The sequence below is a fragment of the Macrotis lagotis genome, chromosome X, assembly GCF_037893015.1.
Source record: "Macrotis lagotis isolate mMagLag1 chromosome X, bilby.v1.9.chrom.fasta, whole genome shotgun sequence".
Classification (NCBI taxonomy): Eukaryota; Metazoa; Chordata; class Mammalia; order Peramelemorphia; family Peramelidae; genus Macrotis; species Macrotis lagotis.
The window spans coordinates 296384024-296407540 of record NC_133666.1 but is presented as its reverse complement, the minus strand read 5'-3'; the positions used below and the strand labels follow the sequence as shown (position 1 = coordinate 296407540).

Genomic DNA, 23517 nt, shown 5'->3' with positions numbered 1-23517 from the left:
ATAGTAGTAGAGAGGAATGGATGGAGGGAATTACAATCAGCAATAGCAACTGTGGAAAAATATGGAAGTAACTTCTGTGATGGACTTATGATACAGAATGCAATCCACCTGAGACAGAGCTGATGGTATCAAAACACAGACTGAAACACATTTTTTTCTCTTTCTTTTATTTTCTCATGAGGTTCTAAATTTTTGTGCGGGAGGGGTTATTATGTTTACTCTTAAACAAGAATATTTTAGTAATGTATAAAGAATTGTGGAGTTTGAACAAAGACCAAAGACTATTACCTTTAATTAAAAAACCCAAAACCGTTATCTTATTGTAATTTTGCTATCTCTTATACTTTATTTTTCTTCCTTAAGGATATGATTTTTCTCTCATCACATTCAACTTAGATCAATGTATACGATGAAAACAAAGTAAAGACTAAGATTGTCTTCTGTGGGGGGTGGGGGGAGGGAAGCAAAATTAGGGGGAAAATTGTAAAATTCAAAATAAATTCAAAAACCAATTGAAAAAATAAAAAAAAAAACAGTCTTGCTTAGAAGCATGATATTAGTTGTGATGGAGGTCTTCATATATCCAGAGAGTATCAAGACTTCTCATTGTGTCAAAAATAAAGAGAAAGAACTTCTAAACAACAGCAACAACAAAAATAATTTCCCAGTCCAAAACAATTTAGAAGATCAGAAGGAAAGGTATGCTGTACCAGAGTGAGATGAGTATAGCACAGCGCAGGACAGACCTATCCCCAGCAATTAAGAAACAAAAGCAGTATTACTTCTCAGTCCAGAGACACCAAAAGGATAATTTAGATGGTTGGCAGGAAGGACTGTTGCACCAGAGTTAGAGTGGAGCAAAGTACAACAGTTCCATGCCAATGCAACCCCAGCCCTAGCAAACCAGAAGCAGGCCTTGAGAATCAATGAATCCACAGTGGCACCTGCTTCTGGAACTCTCAACCCATAGACATTAAGGAGACTGGAAGGAAATTATAGGGATCTTTCTGCTAGCTCTGAGTCAAGCCTGTTGTTTTGCCCATACTCAGATCAGTGTTGCAGTCCTGGGTCATAGTCCCAGGGAGAGGAGAAGTACAGCAGAACTTGCTGCCCCAAGGGAATAAGACCCTCCTCACAAATCCAGGGAAGAAAAGAGTATGGTCACTCACAGACCAGACTGTAGGCCAAAAGAAGAGTAAACAACTCTCCTTAGATCATAATATCTTGGTAGAACTGAAAACTTCCCTAGAAGGAAAACAGCTACCCAAAAAACTCAGAATTCTGGGACAATATACCCCTACCCCATGCTTTAAGAAGGAGCAAAGATCAAGCCATAGGCTGGGGAAATGAGCAAATAAGGTGAAAAAACTGACCGTATAATGTTTCTAAGTAACAAGGGAACTCAAAACACACATTCAAGAGAAAGTAAAGTCAAAGTTCCTATATATACAAAACCTTCAAGTAAAATATGAATTGGTCTCAAGTCATGGAAGAGCTCAAAAAAGGATTTTGAAAATCAAGTAAATAGAGGAAAATTTGGGGGAGGGAAGGAGAGAAAATCATGAAAATGAGTCAGCAGCTTGGTAAAGAAGACACAAAAAGATACTGAAGAAAATAACACCTTAAAAACCAGACTAGGCCAAATGATAAAAGAGATAGAAAAGGAATGTCATTGTTTCTTCCTTTGATGTAGGGTTAGTTTATCACAAAACTACTTATTTAGAAGTCAATTATTATTAAATGTTAGAAATATTATGATTGGGAGAATGTAAACCAATACTCTTTTTCAATAATTTGTGAAAGTCCAAAGTAACCCTGACATATTTGGAAAAGGAATTCGGGCATTTAATACATATCGAGCCTAACACATACTTGCACAAGAATCTTTATGGCTTACTGAACAACAAATGATCAGTTGATCATTTAGTATTTGCTTGAACTCAAATGCTGCTATTTAGTTATTTTCAATCATGTCCAACTCTTTGGGACCCTATCTGAGATTTTCTTGGTAAAGATACTCTAGTGGTTTTGCTCTTTCCTTATCCAACTCATTTTACAGATGAGGAAACTGAAACAAATGGAATTAAATGAATTGACCAAGGTCACACAACTAGTTAATGTCTGAGGGAATATTTGAACTCAGGTAGATGAGTTTTCCTGACTGCAGCCTGGAATTTTGTCCATTGTTCCAACTGGCTCCCATTGAACCCAAGTAGCCTTCCAAAATTTTCTTCCAGCAAGGGGTCATCTACTATCAACAAAAGCAGCACATTCTTTTCAAATTCTTATGAGTTACAAATATCATCTTCCCATATATAAATATAAACAGTTTAACTTTATTATGTCCCTGTGGCTTCTTTTTTATGTTTATCTTTTTATGTTTTTCTTGAATCTTGTCAGGTTAAATTTTTTTATTCAGTTCTGGTCTTTTCATCATGAATGCTTGAAAGTCCTCTACTCCATTAAATATCCATTTTTCTCCCTGAAGGATCATTCTCAATTTTGCTGAGATGATTCTTGGTTGTAATCTTAGATAATTTGCCTTTAGGCATAATATATTCCAAGCCCAAGATCCTAGAAGCTACTAATCTTGTCTTCTCCTGACTGCAGCTTCACAATATTTAAATTCTTCCTTTCTGACTGCTTGCAATATTTTTCTCCTTGACATAAGAGCTCAAGAAATTTGACTGTAATAATACTGGGAGTTTTCATTTTGGTGTCTCTTTCAGAAGGTGATTTGGTGGATGCTTTCCATTTTTATTTTATTCTCTGGTTCTAGAATAACAAAGTAGTTTTACTTGATATGATATTGAGTCACTGTTTTTTAATCATGACGTTCAGGTGTCCAACAATTCTTAAACTGTTTTTCTCTTCAACCTATTTTTCAAGTCACTATTTTCTCAAGTTCACATTTTCTTCACAATTTTTTCATTCTTTTTGAATATTGCCATGAATTCTTTTCTTGAGTCTAAGATCAATTCACAATTTTCTTTAAGGCTTTGGATATATCAGTTTTGAATTTGTTCTTTTTTCTGAATTTGCATTTGATCGTCCCTGTCACCATAGTAACTTTCTATGGTCAGTTTCTTTTTCTGTTTTTAAACTCATTTTCCATGCCTATTTAACTTTATATTAAAATTGAGCTATCTCCTAGAAAGGAGGCACTGTCTCATATTTTAGGGGGTTTTTGTACAACTGTTTTCAGAGCTAGTTCTAGGATTATATAAATTTTCATTATTTCTAGGGTGGTATGATTTAAAGTGAGGTATAGTTGCTTTTCTGACCTGTGTTCTGGTTTGTATGTAATCATAAGCTTTCTTTTCTACCCTGGAATTGAGTCCAAGGTGTATTCTCACCCTGAAGCTATAAACACTAGTGTCTTTTTCTTCCTTCTTGTCCTGGGACTATAGCCCTAGACTGTTACTCAGATCCAGATCTAGGTGCGACAGTAGCTTGCACCTAGTATCAGCAAAGAAACACCTGTAATTTCCTTCTGATCAGTTATCTGACCCTTTATTGTATGTAGGTTGAAAGCTCCAGAAGCTTCTGGTACTAATTCATTTCCCCCAAAAGTTTTCTGCTGACTGTAGGGACATTGACTGGGCTGGACTTCACTTTCATCCTGGCACAACAGACATTTTCTTCCAAACTTCTAAGTTGTCTCAGTCTGGCAAATTGTTTCACTCCCTCTTTTTGTTGGTTCTGCCACACCAGAATTTGTTTCAAGTTAAAATTGCTTGAAGGAAAATTTGGAAGAGGTCAGATGAGTCCCTGTATTTTCTCTGCCATTTTGTCTCCATACCTCCACAAGTCTCTTTTATCTCAATAGCAGACTTTCAAACTCTGAGAACAGAGTCCTATCCAGTCAAGTAAATTTTTACATGCCTTAAGGATCTAGAGTTCTGAACCTCTGAAGGTGGACCAACAGAAGGGTTGCCTTCACTTAGCATTATTTCAACCAAATTTTCACATGTATCCCATACTCCTCTATTCTTATAGTGTGATAATGTTCCATTATATTTATAGAGAGAATTCGCATGCTAAGAGAATGCCTACTTCAAACATATGACAACATTTTTGAGCAGAACGGGCAGTTGAGCACAGTTTGTTCCAGTGACAAGAAGGAAGCTGAAGAAAGTGCTGTAGAGTGTTTAGTGCTTGGTCAGACACTGGAGATGGCAAGCTCATTGGATGTGTTTCAGTTCTGTCACTGGATTTCAATAACTCAGGAAGATGGAGTAAGGCAGATAACTTTGTGCAACTCTCAGTTAAATCTAATTTATACATAAGTCAACACATCACTTGTGATATCATTGGTCCTTTTTGAAAATAAAGGACAAAGAACAAATAATATAGTATAATTTATACACTCATTCACCCATCAGTGAATACCCATTGTATTTCAAGTTTTATATTCAAGCACTATAAAAGTGCTGCAATGACTATTTTGATTATATATAGGACCTTTCTGTCATTGACCTCCTTGGTCAGTGACACTACTGGACACTACTTGGTCAATGACACTAATAGGTCAAAGAGTATGAACAGTTCATTGACTTTTCTTGCATAATTCTAAATTGCTTTCCAGAAAGGTTGGTCTAAGTTAACATCCAAGCAAAATTGTATTAATGTGCTAGCCTTCCCACAGTCTCTCCAACATTTAATATTTAAATATTTCATAATTTTGATCAATTTGATAATATTAAAATGAAACCTTAGCATTGTTCTATTTCTAATTCTCTTGTTTTTAGCACTTTGCAACATAGTTCCTGATAATTTATATTTCTTCTTTTAGACACTATATAGTCTTATCTTTTGACTACTTGTATTGATATTTATGCCAATTCCATGCATCTTGGATGCCCAACTTGTATCAGAGATATCTGATGAAAAGATTTTTCCCACTAGGCATTTTTTCATAGTACTTAATAGTTTTTAATTTGGTTCTGTCAAAACTTTTTATGTAATCAAATTTGTATGTTTTACTTTTTATAATCATCTCTCTCATTTGAGTAATAATTCTCCTTAAAACTGAAGAGATGAAAGACATCTCATTAAATCCTTCCCTGATTTTTTTTAGGTCTTTTGCAAGGCAAATGGGGGTTAAGTGGCTTGCCCAAGGCCACACAGCTAGGTAATTATTAAGTGTCTGAGACCGGATTTGAACCCAGGTACTCCTGACTCCAAGGCTGGTGCTTTATCCACTATGCCACCTAGCTGCCCCAACTCAGGTACTCTTGATTCCAGGGCCAGTGCTCTATTCACAGCACCACCTAGCTGCCCCGGCCTAAGTTTTTTTAATGAAATGAATTTTATATTTAAGTCAAGTATCTATTTGGATCTTATTGTATATGGTGTCAGATATTCAAATTACTTTCTAATTTTCTCAGATATTCTTGTTGAATTATAAATCTTTACTTTAAGAATATATATGATTGGATTTATAGAATACTAGACTACTGAGTTCAATTGCTTCTGGGTCTCGGTTATCTTACCTGTTATAGATCACTCCGTCTAAGAAATTGTGAGAGAAATCTGGGCCTATTCTGTCACTGACCCAAGATTAGAGCAGAACAGATTTCAAAGTGTTCAAATAAGAATAGGATGCCATGGACTAAAATTCTATAGACTAACATGCCAGGAAGGATGAAAAGCTCCTACAAATGAAATTCTGAAAATACAACCTGAAAAGAGTTCTGATCAAGAATAAATAGTCGTTGTTCAAAAAGCCAATGTGGAAGCAAAGGAAATTCATTGAGTTTAAAAAGATATGTACACAAAATGGAAACAAAGACAAGTAATGGAAAAGGTATACAAAATTATGGCACAGTCCTCTAAGAATAGTATCAGAAGTACTAGAGATGAGAATAAATGCAGCTGATGAGAAGAGCTAAGAAGAAAGGGGGATTTCTAATTCTGATGGGAAACAATAAAGGTTCAAAGGCAATGTAGGACTTGTGCTCAGAGCAGATAGTACCATTGAGAGAAGTTGATATTGCTTAACTTTTAGTTCTCCTTTCTCTGCCAATGAGGAGGATGAACTTTGGATATAAAGGGACAAAATAAAAATGTTTAACAGGGAATTGATACCCAAGACAAGTACAGAGATAGATGAATCCAAATCACCAACCCCAAATAAAGAATGATTCAGTATATTCGAAGAGATCTCTGTGACCTTTAAGACATTTTTTCATAGCTTTAAGTGAATATGGGGAGCAAAAGAAATAGTATAAGAATGGAGAAGAATAGATGTTGCCCCAAGTTTCCAAAGAAGAGAAGAAATTAAAATTTCAAAACTATTGAAGTCAAATTCACTTGCTTATTCTTGGAAAATTCTATATGATATTATCAAAAGTGAATGTTCACCAAATTTAAGTCCTGGTTTTGATATTTTCTATGTAGGTATGAGCAAATGACAATCTCTCTAATGGGCAGTTCCTATTACGGGTGTAATATTTTTTTCACCTATCTTAAAGACTGGTATGGAAATGTTTGGAAACATTGCAGTGCTAGAGAAATATAAATTATTATATCTAAAAAAAGTGAATGTTCAGAAAAAAAGTGGTGATTGTAAAGAGTTCACCAAGCTTCATCAAGTACAAGGCAGGCCATATGGATAGCTTTATTGGTACTAGATCAGTATATCTGTGGAATCATTTACCTAGACTTTTATCATTTGACAAAGTCATCATGATATTTTTATGGACAAAATAGAAAGATATGCTAGATAATAATATACTCATGTCAGCTTGGATAAACTGGAAGGCTGTTTCCCCAAAGTGATTCAACATTCTCCAAAAGGGACATCTCTAATGACATGCCCAAGTTAACGTATTTTACTGTTTAACATTTACAAGTGACTTGAATGATGGCATAGTTAGCATACTTATCAAATTTGCAGATGACAGCAGGAATAGGAACATGCTGTATGAAACAGAACAAATTTAATAATATGACATTTAATAGGGGTAAAAATAAAGTTCTACACTTGAATTTTTAAAAATCAATCTGAAGAACAACATTAAAAAAGTATGTCTAGACAGAAGTCCAAGTGCAAAAATAAAAATCTGGAGTAGAATCCAGTTGTAGTAGTAGTAGTAGTAGTAGTAGTAGTAGTAGTAGTAGTAGTAGTAGTAGTAGACTATATTTCACTATGAATCAACTATGCAATACATTAGCTCAAAAGTCAATAGAATCATAAGGCATTGCCTATAGGACAAGAGACCTGATATACCATTGTCCTAATCTTGTGTCTTATTCACAAGTGGTATTGAGACAACTTCTGATACATCATGTTTAGCTCTGAATGTCATGTGATAGGAATGAAAGTAATAGCCTAGAAAGTATATAGAGGAAAGTCACCAAGACAGAGAATTGCACTTAAATAAAGTCATTTAAGGATCAGTCAGTTGAACTGTCAGGGGAAGGTTGACCTCAAGAAGACATAGTGAAGACATTACAGCTATCTTCAAATCTTGGACAGGCAAAGGGGTTTTGTTCTATGTGACTCCAGAGGGAAGAATTAGAAGCATTGAATGAAAGTTTATGGGAGGCAGATTTTGAATCAACCTAGGGATAATTAGAAAAAATTCGAACTATATAAAAGTGGAGTGGGCTGTCTGGGAAGATAGTGAGTTTTTCCTCACTTAAGTTTTTCAAACAAAAATTAGATGACTACTTGTCAGATAAATTGTAAGGTGAATTATAGTTTACATATGCCTTAATCTAGTTGATTTATGAAGTAATTTTTAACTTTGAGGTTTTGTTTATCTGATGCTGCTGCCTTCATGCAGTTGATGTTTTATGCTGTAGGAGTGATTGTTATTACGTTTGACAAAGATTACAGAAAAAATAAAGAACTGAGGACATAGTCTTAGGAAAACCTACATAAAAAAATTTAGGAAAATGAAGAATAGACGTTGTGGAAGAAAAAGTATCAATTAATGCAGGTATTCCTTACTATTTCTGTGTTGTGGACCACTTTTGCTAGTCTGAAAGAACCCATGGACCATTTCTTAGAATAACATTTTGAATACATAAAATAAAACACATGGAATTGCATGAGAAACCAATTATGTTGAAATGCAATTAACAAAATATTAAGAGTTACAAGTTCACAGAACCCTAAAATCTATTCATGGATTCATTGGAGAATCCTAGGGACCTCAGGTTAAAATCCTCAAGATAAAGAGAAAAAAATATCTAGAAAGGGTGATGATCTGTCTGATGCTGAAATAGAGGAAAACATCCAGTGCAAGAAATGATTTTTACAAACTGGGGGAAAAGGTCAAAGACGATGTGGATTTATAAAGGGCCATTGCATTTGATGATTAAGAGGTAATATTATTTTGAAGAAAACAGTTTCAGTAGAGTGAGAAGGTTAGAAGCCCAAGTGAAATTTAAGAGAGTTTTGGTCATGAAAAAGTCAATTCATCAAACAGAGATAAATTTTCAAGAATGGTCAAATTCTATTCACTGCTTTTAGTCTTTTTTTAAGAGTGGGGAGAACTGGTCATATTTGTAGCCAAATAAGAAGTCTTTAAAAAGGAACAAAATAAAGATACATGAGAGAGGGGGCTGGAGAACATTTGTAATAAGATCCTAGAAGAAAGAGAAGGAAATGGGGTCAAGTGAGCAGGTGAAGGGAATCAAACTTAATGAGCAACAGATAGCTTTTTCTATGATTGAAAGGAAGAAAGCAAGAAAAAGTGGGAAATTTGAGGTTTAAGTCATGAAGCAGGTAAATTGAGGGAATTCATATCAGATGGTCTCATCTTATCATTAAAGTAGGATGTTAGTTCATCCTACTATAAATGGTAATATGAGAGATACAATAGATGGTAAGAAGAGTAAGGAAAAGATTTAAAACAGTCACTATAGTGAATGAACAATGACTTCAATAATGGTAGAATAAAAAGATTATTGGTTAACTAAATAAGTACTAAACTATAGAGGGTGAAATCACTCCAATTTTATGACTTCCTTCAATGATTCAGCAACCCTAGAGCAGAAGTAGAAAAAACTGTTGTTGGCAGTAGAAGGCAGATTATGGGATTAAAGGTTAAGGGAAGCTTAAAGTTGAATGCTAAAATATTAAAAGTGAAGCTAGAGTCGGGAAGGGGAGAAGAGGGCAGGATCAAGACACCATAGTAGAGGCAGTGTGGATGAGAGAGTAGAAGATGAATGGACATTATGGGATTTCCAAGTTCCATGTCTTGGAAGTAGTGATGGTGAGGGCTGAGATGTGACTGTCAATTAAAGTGAGGTGAAAAAAAAGGTGATTGAAATTAGGAAAGTTAAGAACTGTGGTCAGGTTGAGAAAGTAAATAAAAATATGAATCCTGAAGGCCCATAGGATGGTGGCAGGAAGACAGATAGAAAGATAGTGACAGGTACTAAAACAATGAGGTATCAGAGTAGAATGAGTGCATTATCATTGTTATTATCACTGTCATCACTGAGAATAAAAGACCTCCAAACCTTGAAGATTAGTTATATAGATTTAAGAATCTTTCAAATTAACATTTTCTATGGCATCATATAACTATATTTTGGGCTTACCATCTATCCTATACACATTTGCATTTCTAATAGAAACAGGATATTATTTAGAATGGTTTCCTGATGATAATAGTCAACTACAAACTAATATTGCAGTTTTGGGGGGTGAACACTCTAAGCGGTCACCCTGAAAAGAGCCCTAGTCTATGTATGTCTTTTCCTTTATCTCTCCCCTATTTTGCAAACCTTAGATTTTAAGTGAAAAGAAAGTTCCATAACTGTTGACTTTTTAAATATCAACTTTCCTTTGGATTCTAAGATAAAGAGGGATGATAGTTATTAGGACATAGAGATAATGTAAAGATGTATTTAAAAAAGCAGATAAATATCATTTCGATGCCATAATACAATGAAAAAGTAACTAGTTCAGGGAGCTCAACATTTATCTTATTGTTAAGTCTCCTAAATGGAAATTTAATAATAATATGCTAAATGATAAAATGGATCAGATAATAAATCCAGAAACAATAATTATATAAAAGAAAATGATATTCATTAAACCACATATCCAAATTCCTGCCCTTAAGTAGGATCAAGTGAAAATTATATCTTTAAAAACATGTCAACAAAATAGTAAAGGAGATAGTTGATTAGTTAAATATGCATTTGAAAAAATTAGAAATTCAAAAATATTCTCAAAATAAGCACAATAGAGAAGGCTTTGACAATTTAAGAAGTAGATAAAATGCAAGGAAAATTATAGAAAGGATTAAATCTAAAAGCTTTTTTTGGTTTATTGATTTCTTTTTTTATTTTCATTTCCAAAATCTCTCATTCCTTCCATCCCACCCATCAAGAGAGCAAGAAATACAAAACTCATTATAAATATGAAGAAATAAAATAGATAAATGTAAAACAAAAATTAAAGTTTTTCCTTTGTAAGGATCATCAAAATTCAAAAATATTTAGCCAATCTGAATAAATGGAGAGACTAAAATCAAATCAATGCAATAATAAATGAACTAGATGAAATCACTACAAAATCAGAGATAATAAAAACATTCATCAGAACCATGATGTACAATTATATGATAACAATGAAAAAAATAGAAGAAAATCTTTAAAATACAAAATACTCAAGCAGACAACCAAATAGGGATACCAAATAAGAAAGGGAATAGAATTATCTCCAGTAATTTCAAAGGTAGGGAATAAAAACTTCCTAGTACTGATAGATTCACAGAGAATTCTAGAAAATATTTTATTTAAAAAAATTAGTGTCAATTGTGCAATATTATTGTCAAAAACCTGTGAAAGGAAACACTCTATTAGACTTACTTGATGAAAGAAATATAATCTGAGTATCTAAATCAGAGAAAGATAAAACACAAAAGAAGTATAATCCAACATCATTTATGAAAATAAATTCAAAAACTTTAAATAAATTCCTACAACAATCCATCCAAGAATGAATAAGTTGGATTTACCTGAGGTTTGCAAAGATAGTTCAACAAGAAAAACAATTAACATAACAGATCATATTAAAATTAAAATTACCCAAAGCCCATGGTTTTTTCAATGGATGCAGGAAAAAAACAGTGAAAAGTACATAATTTATCCATTTATGCTAAAAACTCTACAAAGTTTAAGGGTAGTAGAACCATTCTTAATACCATGAAAAATATCTAAAATGAAAGTATCATATGCAATAAGAATATATTAGAAGGGGGCAGCTAGGTGGCGTAGTGGATAGATCATTGGCCCTGGAGTCAGGAGTACCTGAGTTCAAATCCAGCCTGAGACATTTAATAATTACCTAGCTGTGGGGCCTTGGCCAAGCCACTTAACCACATTGCCTTGTATATATATATATTAGAAACTTTCCCAATAAATGCAGGAGCAAAGCAAGAATACTGACTTTTCCAGCTATTAGGTGATAAAGTTCTAGAAATTATGTCAAAAAGAGTAAGTCAAAAGAAAGAAATTAAGTACAAAAAAAAGGCAAAAAGGAGGTAAAAACTATCCATATTTATATGATAATATGATGGTTTCCTTAGAAAATCCTAGGGAATTAGCACAGATACTAATTGAGACAAGTAATAATTTGAGCAAAATTTCAGGCTACAAAATAAATTTACAAAAATCAACAGCATTTCTCCACAATAATAATATCTGAAGTAATAGTAGAAATAGAAATTACTTTAAAATAACTTAATTGAATTCAGAAGCATAAAATATTTGAGAATCAATCTATCAAATAAAACAAAATATTTGTATAGATTAAAAATAAAGAATAACTTAAGTAGCTAGAGGAATAGTCAGTACTCATGAATGAGTTATGTAAATATAAAATGCAATAGTACCAACTTTGCCAAAGTATCAAAGGGATCCTTTATAGCAGAGATGTCAAATGAGCAGTTCATGAGGCCCAAAATCTGAATGCAAGGAACCAGATTAAAATGTAACTGAAAAATATTTAACAAAAAAATGCAATAAAGTATAGTGATATTAATTAATGATTTTCTCAATGTACATGTAACCAACCAAAATCTTTTTCTATTTGTTTGACTCTTCTGTTTTATGGAACTCAAAAAGATAATAACAAAATTCCTTTGGAGAAGCAAAATATATAGAATATCAAAGTTTATGATGAAAAAGTCAGGAATTTAGGAGAGATTGTATTTTTAGACCTTAAATTATGTCATAAATCATCATTTGTAAAGACTGTTTGGTATTACATTTTTAATAGAGAACTTGATCAATGGAACAGATGAGAGAATGAAAAACAATGGAACTCAATAATTAGGAAAAATTAATTACTTAAAAAAGAAATCCTTCTTTGATTTAAAAAACTGTAAGAAAAACTGTAAAACCATCTGGCAGAAATTGGAATTAGTGCAATACTATATATATATATATATATATCCCAATAACTTCAATATTGATAAATAACCTAAAAAGATTATACTATGAAAAAAGCTTAGAAGAGAAGCACATCATAGACTTTTCACACTTATGACCAGAAGATACATTTCTGATCAAATTACCAAACTCAAAAATAGATAATTTTGCATGAAGCTGAAAAGTTACCCATATTAATGCATTTAGAAAAATAAGGGAAACAGTCAAACTCAAACTCAAAAAATTCTTTGACTCAAATTTCTCAAATAAGGATTTGGAATTGAAGATATATATAGAGCTGATGCAAATATGCATATATACTTCTGCATGAATGCATGCTCACACATATCTATATATGCATTTATGTATGAATATACAAATGTAGGCATGTGCCTTTCCCCAATAACTGCAATCAAAGAATATGTATAAATAGTTCTCACCAAAAAAAAATTGTAAATCAATAACCATATAAAAGAATACACCAGGGAGCAGCTAGGTGGCATAGTGGATAGAGCACTAGCCCTGGAGTCAGGAGGACCTGAGTTCAAATCTGATCTCAGACACAATAATTACCTAGCCATGTGGCCTTGGGCAAGCTAACTTAACCTCATTGCCTTGCAAAAAAAAAAAAAACTAAAAAAATAATAATTACCCAGCTGTGTGACCTTGGGCAAGTCACTTAACCCCATTGCCTTAAATAAATAATTTTTAAAAAAAAACTAAAAAAAGAAAAACAATCCAAATCATATAATAATAATAAAATATAATTAATAATAAAATAAAGGTAAATCAAATATCCTGAAGTCTTGCCTCATAGTCAGCAAATTGATAAAGATGACAAAAGATGACAAATAGTCAATGTTGAAGGGGAAGTTGTGGGAAAATAGGCATTCCAATACTCTGTTGGTAAAGCTGTAAATTAGCAAAATTGTTTTGAAAACAATTTGGAATTATGCAAATAAAAGAATTAAAATGTCTTTACTAGGTGACCCCAAAATTCCATACACATACCTTCAAGGAGGTAATTGATAATAATTCCTATATATACCAAAATTTTTATATCAAAACTTTAAGTGGTAACAAAATCCATGTCCATTAGTAGGGTGATAGCTGAACAAATTGCACACAAATAGAATAGAATATTACTATGTGTTAAAAAAGTGATGAATTTGGTGAATACAGAGAAACATGCAAACACTTACATGGATTGATTTAGAGAGAAGTGAGCAGAGACTATAAATTAATATATACCACACCTAAAAGAATGTAAATACAAAAGAATAACCACACAAGAACCAAAAGTCAACATTACAAAATCACAAAGAAGAAGCATGGCTCCAGAGAATAGCAATGAGAAGTTGCTTTCACCCCCACTCCCTTGTAGAGGTGTACTAGATTTGGAGAATAATATTTATATTTTTTCATCCTTTCCCCATATATTGATCTGTTTTTCTGATTTTCTCCTTATTCTTTTTCTTTTTTTCTTTAAAAATATTACTTACCTTTTGGGTAGTTTTCTAGAAGGAGGGGGGAGACAGATATTGGACAAAATTCTGGTGATGTAAAAAGCAGAAGATATCAATAAAATTATTTTTTTAACTTCATGGAGGTAGTAACTGGAAGAATAGGAATTTGAACCCAGGTTCTTTGACTCCAGTTTTAATGATCTTTCCACTCATTACTGTTGTTTCTTTTTTGGTCCTTAGAATTCTTCTATCAACTATGTAAGATAAGTATTTTTTCCCCTGGTTTTCAGATGAAAAAAAAATAATGAGGGACATTTGATTAATCACAAGGTCAGGAGTAATCTCAAACCTCCTGATTCCTAGTCCAAATGTTGTTTCACTATGTGGGATTATTTACTTACCATTTTTTGAAGTTTTAAACTGCTAGTTTTAAAATGCTACAAAGCAAAGACATATTGAATTGATCTTCAGATTTGGCATCAGAAAGACCTATATTATAATCCTATCTCAAATTTTCACTAGCAGTCATAAATCATTTATCTTTTTTTTTTTTACTTCAGGCACATCATCTAGAAAATAAAGGAGTTGGACTTGATGACCTCTAACTTATCCTCCACCTCTAAAAGTATCCTCCTGTGATATAAATTAAACTATGGTCCCCCAAACCTACCACCTATATAAAAAGTGAAATATGGCACCCTTAGCCTATAGCTACAATGTCAGGGTACTCTTTAATTCCATGTTATAAAGGTGCTCTTCCATGGATTGAATTAACACATCTCATCATGAAGTGGTCTAATCTCTCTCTCCTGTTAAAAATAATGCCTCTTTCTAGTATACCTATCTCTTCACTCTAAGAACTAAGCCTCCAAAAAGTGAAATTCAAAAGTCAGTGTGGCTAGGCAGTAAGACTCAGGGTTAAGCCCTGGCACACTCCATGACCCAGGAAGATCTCCATTACATACGAGTCACCAATTTGTACCAGTGGTGGGAATTTCCACCCTGAGAATTCTCAAAGAAATCAGAGATCAAAACCAAACCAAGATAAGGATGTGGGGGAGTAAACCTTACTTTTAGTAAAGGGTTATTCAAACACATATTCTAGCTAAGTTTTATTACTGCTTCTAAAATTATAATAAAAAACAATATATATTATGATTTGTGTGATTGCAAACCCTGAATATTCAGCTATAGTTCTCTAAATCTATCAGAATGAGATACAGCATCCCAAAATGAAAAGGCAAATTACATGTTTTCAATGTCATAGGCAATGATAATAAAAGCTAACATTAGGGGATCTTGTGTCTCATGCTTTTAAACATTATCTCATTTAATCCTCACAACCAACCAGTGTAGGAAGGGAGCAAGGAGAGCAAACATATTTCTCCTCATTTAATAAATGAAGAAACCCCAAAGAAAGAAAGAAATAACTTGCCTTTCTTCACCTATCTAGTAAATGGCAGAGCTAAACAACACCTTCTGTCTTCCAATTTCAAAACTAAAAACTTTTCCCTCAGGTTTAACCTTTAGGATGAGGATGATCAGAGATGTAGAGTGTAAAGAAATCATGGAGGTCTTTCAGTTATATCTACCCATTCAATCCCTCAATTTAAGTTCAGGCAAATTTCCATTTTAATGATCAAATATATATGTTGTATTTAACCCTTGTTCAAAAAATAAGACTTTTTTGTATCCCATAAAAAGGGACTCTTGGATGGTTTGTTGGGCCTTTTAATTCTATAAAACCAGGGCCACACACAGGGATTATGTACGAATGGAACAGAAACAATTATAGGTCACATAAAATTGCAACTTCCAGCTGGGGCCCAGGCCTCTTCCAAGGCTCCAGGGTGTTTCTGACCCTGCTGAAAACAAAGGTGAGTTGCCCAGTGATTTAAAAACAGGGATAAATTAGGTACAAAAAAGGGGGACATTTGAATGGGGTATTTTTTTAGGTTTCAGAACTATGCAGTTTAAGAAAGGTCATAACTGTTTTGTTCACCAGCTATAAATTATATCTAAATTAAATTTAAGCTTACATAGGAATAGTTGAAAGATACATGGGCTCTGGTCTCAGACCTTCCATTCACTAATGCCTAGTGGCCCAAAGCTAGTGCCTCAGTTTCTTCAAGTGAAAAATGAGGGAGAAGCCTGGGCAGCTGCCAAAGTTCAGTTTAGTTATAACACTGTGCAATCTGACTCTTATAGCTCCCTGGTCATCTGTCTTTCTGATGCTTCCTTATATATGCAGCATTTAATACCAATTTCAGCTGGAGAAGGACTCACTTATTAAGTCAGTGGAGCACATTTCTTCCTGACCTCCAATCTTTCCCCTGGCTCCCTTTTAAGTTCTGCATTGATTTTAAAACTACTCATGTGTCCTCTCAGTCTGCTTGTGGCCTTTGTCCACATCTCCCTGTTGAGTTTCACCCTCCTTGTGCCCACTGTTCTGTTGGAATGAGTATAATGATGATTTTGAAGCACAGATTTTTAGACCAGAAGAATGAAGACCTGAAATTGTTGCCTATCCAAGTCCAGAAATCTTTCATTTGAACATCAAGAGAATTCCAGTTTTCTAATTCAATTAGACACACGCTTATTGTGTAAAATAAAAGGAGAAAATTTGCAAGTGAAGCAAAACTGCAAAGGTTTCCTCATTTATTCCCTTTCACAATAGGCTTTCCCTTTGCCAGAGCCTGGTTTTGCAAAACTGAGATGATGGATTGCTGTAAAAGGTATTGAAGGGTCAAAGGATATTTAAGCTCATGGGATAGCAGAGGAGAGAGGTCAGCAGAGAGTTAAGGTAAGCCTTGGTTTGAAAGCAATCTGGCACCTATCCTTAAGGCCTAGAAGGTTCTTTGTCTTTTGCCTTTGTGGTATTACCCAGGGCATGAGAACCCCATGAAAACAGGAAGTAATACTCCTGCTATCATTTTACATTGCCCATTTTACATCTATTGTTCAACTATAGGTAATACATTTTAGAAAAGTCATTGATAAACTGAGTATCATGAAGAAGAGGTTAACCCTAGAGGTGAAGGGCATTGAGATCATATTATGACAAGTCATATGAATTAATTGAGGATCTTGGAACTTTTAACCTGGAGAAGAGAACATTTAAGCTTAAGAGACAAAACAACTTTCCTCCAGTCACTGAAGGATTATGGTATATATAGAAGAAGCATTAGACTTGTGGTTGGGTGAGAGGGAAGAAATTGATGGGTAGAAGCTGTAAAAAGAAAAATTACAACTTGAGATAAAGAAAAATTTCTCAATTTTTAAAGTTTATCCTAAAGTAAAATGATAGTACAGCAGGTAATGGGTTCATTCTTACCTTAATTTCTTTAAGCAAATTTCTGATGACTATTTATCAATTTTATTGTGGAAAGGACCCTTGCCAGGTGGAGCTTTGGCTAAATGACACCTGAGGAGACCAGGACTAAGTGTTTGGGAGGATGACTAACAAGGTCCAGGGTATCTTCTCCATCCAACTCTAGGGCACTGTCTCCAAATAAAATTCCTATGTTGTAATTCCATCATGGCTTCCAGTTACATTTTGTCTATCTTAGAAAAAAGACTAGTCCCACCTAAGCCTCCAAGAAAGCATAGTCCAAGCCTACTAACAACCTTCTGGGGCCTGAGAGCTGCTAGTGGGGCTAAGGAATGACTACTGGTGACTGGTATTGGCACAAATAAGTATTAAGGAAAGGAAAGGAAAAGAAAGGAGGAGAGAATAAAAACAAGTTGTTTTATAGAATTTAAACTGTTTAATTTAAAGGAAGACAGATTTCAGTTCAATGTAGGAATTTTTTTAATAGTTAAAGGTTTTAATCAATGTGATAGATTTCAATATTGGGTAGTAAATTACCTTTCGTGGGAGAAGTTGGGAGAAGGTGGAGGAAGGAAGAGGAGATGGGATCCAAGAACTGTGCTGGCTGGAGCCTGGCACAAGATGGAGGACACTGGCAAAGCTGAGATGCAGCGTCCCCAGGGAGACTATGGACTTGACCAAGGTGGTAGTGTAGGAGAAGATGCTCAAGGTTTTGTGCTTTATAAAGCCCTGAACTCTGTGGCTGAGCTGCTCCAGACTAGTGGATAGCATGTCTTCACTGCAATACCTGTGTAACACAGAGACTGATGAATTTCAGAATTCTTCAGAGAGCCTGTAATTATGATGAGCTCCCTGCTTAAATAAAGAAACCATATGTCTAACAAGCACTGCTATGAAGACTGAAAATTGTGGCCAAAACAAAATTTGCCAATGGCACCTCCAACATGATCAGGTCCAAGCAAAGGATACTCTCTGCAAGTTATGAGGAGAAAGAGCTGTGCATCAGATATTTTGAACAGTGGTTAGAGTCTAAACAAGTTGAATTAGTGGAACATCTCTACAGAGAGATTTTATAACTGCCTTGCCAGTTCAAGGTTTAGATCACATTGCTGAGAATATTTTATCATACCTGTGCTGCTGAGCTGGTATGCAGAGAGTGAAACCTAATGACAACCCATAGAATCTTATGGAAGAAACTCAACAAAAGAATGGTCAGGACAGATTCTCTATGGAGAGACCTGGCAGAACAGAATTATTCAAAAACAAACCTCACATAGAGCATGTTATCCTAAAATTGTACAGGTCAAGACAATAGAATCTAACTGGTGTTGTAGAAGATACAGTTTACAGATCCATTGCCAGAGTAAAACTAGCCAAGGAGTTAACTGTTTACAATATGATGATCAGAAGATAGTAGATCAGAAAATGGGTCATTGAGACAACACTATTAAATCTAGGATAGGAATACATTGGAGTGCGATTGAATCCTCATGGGGCATGCAGAATGATGACAGGGTGTTCATAACCAGGTCTTCTGATTCTGTCATCAGAGTATGGGATCTATCCAGGCAAAATGTTGAACACACTGATTCATCATTTGTAGCAGGTCTTCATTTTCATTTCAATAATGGAATGATGGTGACAGTTCCAACAGTATTCCCTGTGCTTAGCACAATGCCTAGCATATAGCAGCACTTTTATAAAGGTATTTAAAAACCCATTATTAACTACAAAATGTCTTATTATTTATCATGTCCTATCATCTTACATGTTTGTGCTTTCTTTTCATCATTAAATCTTATGATTTCTGATAAAACTCATAACTACAATAACATCCTGTTATTCTTGATAGTTATTGTCAACAGAAAAGTTTGATTTGTTATTTTTTACTACATAAACTTTTATTTTTAAATCCTAAATCTACATGGGATACAAAAATGGCTTCTTGTAGATTTCTTGGGAGCTAGATAAGGCATGAAAATTTATTTGTGAAATCTTCAGACTTTGAAGCATTTAGATATTCCATAATGCAATGTATATCAAGATAAACTTGTTATGCCATCATCCAAGGATGACAGTTGGATGTTTGAGGAGTTAGAATGCAGAGACAGAAACAGATCCTCTACCTTCTTCCCACATCTACTCCATCTTGCTTGCTCTACTGAAATGATTGACTTTAAGGGTTCAACTGAGGAAAGTAAGGAAAGCAGTTTTATGAAGTGGCAACAGTGCTGAATTTGGGGTTCAGAGATCCAATACTACTATTATTACTTTTGTATGCTCTTCCACTTCAAAATTCAATTTTAGGTATTATTTTCAAGTTGGTAGGAAGGGAATGTTGGTAGAGTTTGCTTGTATTCTGCCATCTTTATTCTCACATTGATCTGTTAGTATCTAAGTTGTTATTTACTATTTTAATGTTTCTTTTACCAAACTTTGTCTTTTCATAATTTTCTTCCCTCACTCTTGATTCTGTAGTAATTTTTCCTACTACTCTTATTTTCAAAATCCTTTCTTAACTTTTCCAGTACTTGGGTTCATAACCAATTCACTTTTTTTCTCTGAGGTTTTACTTATAGCTGTTTTGTTATCATTGTTATCTACTTTTGATCTTTGCTGTCACCATGTTAAGCTCTGTTCCCAGTGAGGAGGGGGAAAAGGGAAGGTGGGGGGAGGGGAACTGTTCAAGTTTTGACCTTTCTGTCACTGCTATTTTTAGAGCTAATTCTGGGGATTTGGAAATTTTCAGTGCTTCCAAGGTGGTATGATCCATTATGAGTCGTGGTCACTGCTCCTTTGCAACCACAGGTTGATACGGCTTCTCAGGGCCATTGTTCCCTTAAGTCAAGCAAGTGTTACTCACTTTGGAACTTTGACTCAGAAATGGGTATAAGCAACAGATTACCAAACAGCACACTATCTATCCCATACCTAGTGCTACATAGCACAAGGGATCCCTTTAGTCTCTTTATGACCAGTTACCTAATCTCCTTATTGTCACTGTTTGAGAGCTCTGAAAACTGCTGCTCCTGCTGCTACTATTGCTGTTGCTACATCCAATATCCACTGGTGGTGTTGCTGTCATATGGGGGAAAAGAGAAGTTCTTACCCCAGGGGCTCAGATCTCTCCTTCTGATCTCCTAACTTGTAATAGGATGGGAAAGTGTCTCACTCTGACCTTTTTTTTGGCTCTGCTAATACAGAATTTGATGATGTACTTTTCAAAAATTGTTTGGAGGGGAATGTTAAGAGAGCATGGCTGCTTCCTCTACTCCACCATCTTGACTCTCCCCCCTTTATACTTTCTTCTCATGAGAATTTAACTACTCCAAATAACAATTTGGGATAGATGAATCCCTAATCCATCCATTCCATCTTCCTGATTCTTCTCCCAACATACAATCTCACATTTCCAGCTGGATATCCTACCCTGCACCAGGAATGCAGAATGTCCAAAATTTAACTCACTTTTCACCTTTCAAAATTTGCTTCTCCTTCCTAATGCCCCTGTTCTGTCCCTGGTAATCTAAGTTTAATTTTAAATTCTTTGAGTCTATCATCTTCCTCACTTCTCATATTGAATCAGATGCCAAGTTCTATTAATTAGAACACCATAATATGTTCTACACTTGTCCCAAAACAACCCATATCAAGAGAGCTATCATTACTTTTCATCTAGACTATTGGAATAGTCTCTTCCCTCTTTAAACAACCCTTCATATAAATAATAAAATCCTTCATAAAAATAATAAAAATCATAATAATAATAATCCTAACTTCTGACCATGTTACTATCCTACTTGAAAACCTTCAGGAATTCCCTAATGTCAAGCAGATAAAATACAAACTCTTTAACTTGGAATTTAATTCTCTCTGAAACCCGACTTTAACCTACCTTTCCAGTCATATTTCATGTTCCTCTCCTTCATACACCATACTCAGTCAAACAATTCTTCGATCTCCTCCTGAAATCTCCTACCTCGCATTGAACCAAGCCATTGACCCATGCTGGGATGTATATTCTTGATCTTTTGCAGTTCTGCTTTTCTTTCTTGGTCTGTCTCAAATCTCAAATACTATCTCTTCCCACAGCCTTCCCTTCCACTCTCTCCCAGAACCACCACACCCCCAGATAAAAGTGATTTATCCTTTGTTATATATCTTATAACTATTTGTATGGATCTCTCCTTTATTCTTGTAGCCATTTTACCTTGCATTATTCAATCATTCACATTATATCCATCCCTTCTAGTAAATTATAAGTTCTCTGTATCTCCAGTGAGTGACAAATAATTTATTCCTTAATAAGCATTTTTTAAATTGAACTCAAGTGACAAGTAGTTTCCTCCAAAATAATATCCTTTTCAGTAAGCTTCTAGGACTGGGTTTACAGAATTATAGTCTTTAGAGCTGGAAAAGACTATGGAGATCATTTAATATAATCACAGGTATGTTGGTAAATGATTAACAACTCATTTTCTGAAAATTCATGACATTTTTAAGTTTAATATACATTGTTAACATTTTCTCATCACTTTATTAAATCCAAACCAAGTCCTGATTTGTAATATTTGCTGATTTCTGAAGTAAAAAATACTTACACTGAACATTTAACAGTCTGCTCTCAAGAGTTGAGTCTAACTGAATCCAACAGACCCCTGAGAAAATGATATCTTATATTGTACAAGAGAAAATTGTGACAAAAGTGATTTTCCCTTTCTCCTGCTTCATAATATTTTACATCTTTATTATTCTATTTTATACTTCAATATTTTCCAGAACAATCAACTCATTAATTCATTTGATGAAATTTATATTATTAATTCTGTTACTGATAGAAACTTTCCCACTCTTACTCAACCTATTTCTTATCCAGGTTTTTCCAGAAATCTTCCATAGAGAATTTGCCCTACAAAGCAAGCAAAGACTTCATCCAGATCTCTTCAACCTTAAAGGATACTAGTATATTAGCTCACTCCTATCATAGGATGTGTGTACTTTCTTTCCTGGTTGTATTCATTTTTTGGTATCTTTAATGCTGCTTTTTGTATGCAAGTCACCATTTGTCATATGTCATAATCAACTTATATCTACCATGTATCCTTTAATCACCCTTTGGATCATCTGCTATTTTGCTTCTTCTGAGATCTTACTGTTCCATGACTCATAGCCATATGACATCACTGGAAGTTTACTGGTATTAAAAAGATAGGCTTCAGTGATAAGTAGCAGCTTATAATCATTGAAAACTTAGCATAATTTTCCTGAATGAAATTCAATCCAATCCTCTTCTCCCTTTCAGTTCTATTCTCTAGTCATTATATCTGTCCAAGATAAATATACTGATGAAAAAATCCATCAGATCCACCATCCAACATGGTTCATCTAAGCAGTAAATAGTTATTTTTCATATACTAGGTTCTACTGTGTGAATTTCTAAGTAGATCTCATTTAAGTTGCCATCAATCTTACAGAAGACTACCCATATATTCTGGATCTGGTTACAATAATCCCATCACTGAAAAAAAAAACATCTAAAGGACTTCACTATCTAGAGATCCTTCTTCCATTTTGAATCTGGGAAGGACACCTTCAGGACAGTGGCAAATATTCTTTTCTTTTTTTCAGGTTTTTGCAAGGCAATGGGGTTCAGTGGCTTGCCCAAGGCCACACAGCTAGGTAATTTTTAAGTGTCTGAGGCTGGATTTGAACTCAGGTATCTCTGATTCTAGGGTCAGTGCTCTATCCACTGTACCACCTAGCTGCCCCATGGCAAATATTTTTGATAAGACATCTCCTTTTTTTGCCTTGCTTGATAATCATTCAATGACTGATATTCTCTCAATCAATTATCTCTGTGTTTTGATCTATCCCCCTCAAAAAATTTCCCAGTATAGATTTGCCAGACTCTACAACCCATTAATTTATTTGATGAAATTTATTCTACCAATTCTGTTACAGAAGAAAATTTACCCAAATGAAATTCAGGATCTGTTGATTTATACACTTGCTTTTGAAACATATCTTTTCTGCTGAGGTACTATAATTGTCCAGAGAGATTCCCTGAAAATCATAGATAGAGTTGGCCATTGAGTCTTATTCCCTTCATTTTCCAGATGAGGAAACTGAGACTGAGATAAGTTCTGATTTATCCAGAGTCACATAACCCTAAGATAGGATTCAAACACAAGTCTTCCTAATTCCAAGCACAATATTTTATTCACTGAACCATTTAATTGCCTAGAAGGCTGAAGTACAATTATTTATACTTTCCAATACTTTCTAGCAGGCAAGTAGACCCTTTAATCAAAAGTAGGC

The 23517-nt window shown here is 34.3% G+C and overlaps 1 long non-coding RNA gene and 1 pseudogene across 3 annotated transcripts in view; one reads left to right on the top strand and one right to left on the bottom strand.

The window, feature by feature from the left end:
- The window catches only part of LOC141502416 (uncharacterized), a 293674-nt gene that overhangs the window by 43599 nt on the left and 226558 nt on the right, over positions 1-23517 (bottom strand). The gene's annotated exons all lie outside the window — the stretch shown is intronic.
- LOC141503453 (F-box/WD repeat-containing protein 1A pseudogene) lies at positions 17900-18888 on the top strand (annotated as a pseudogene).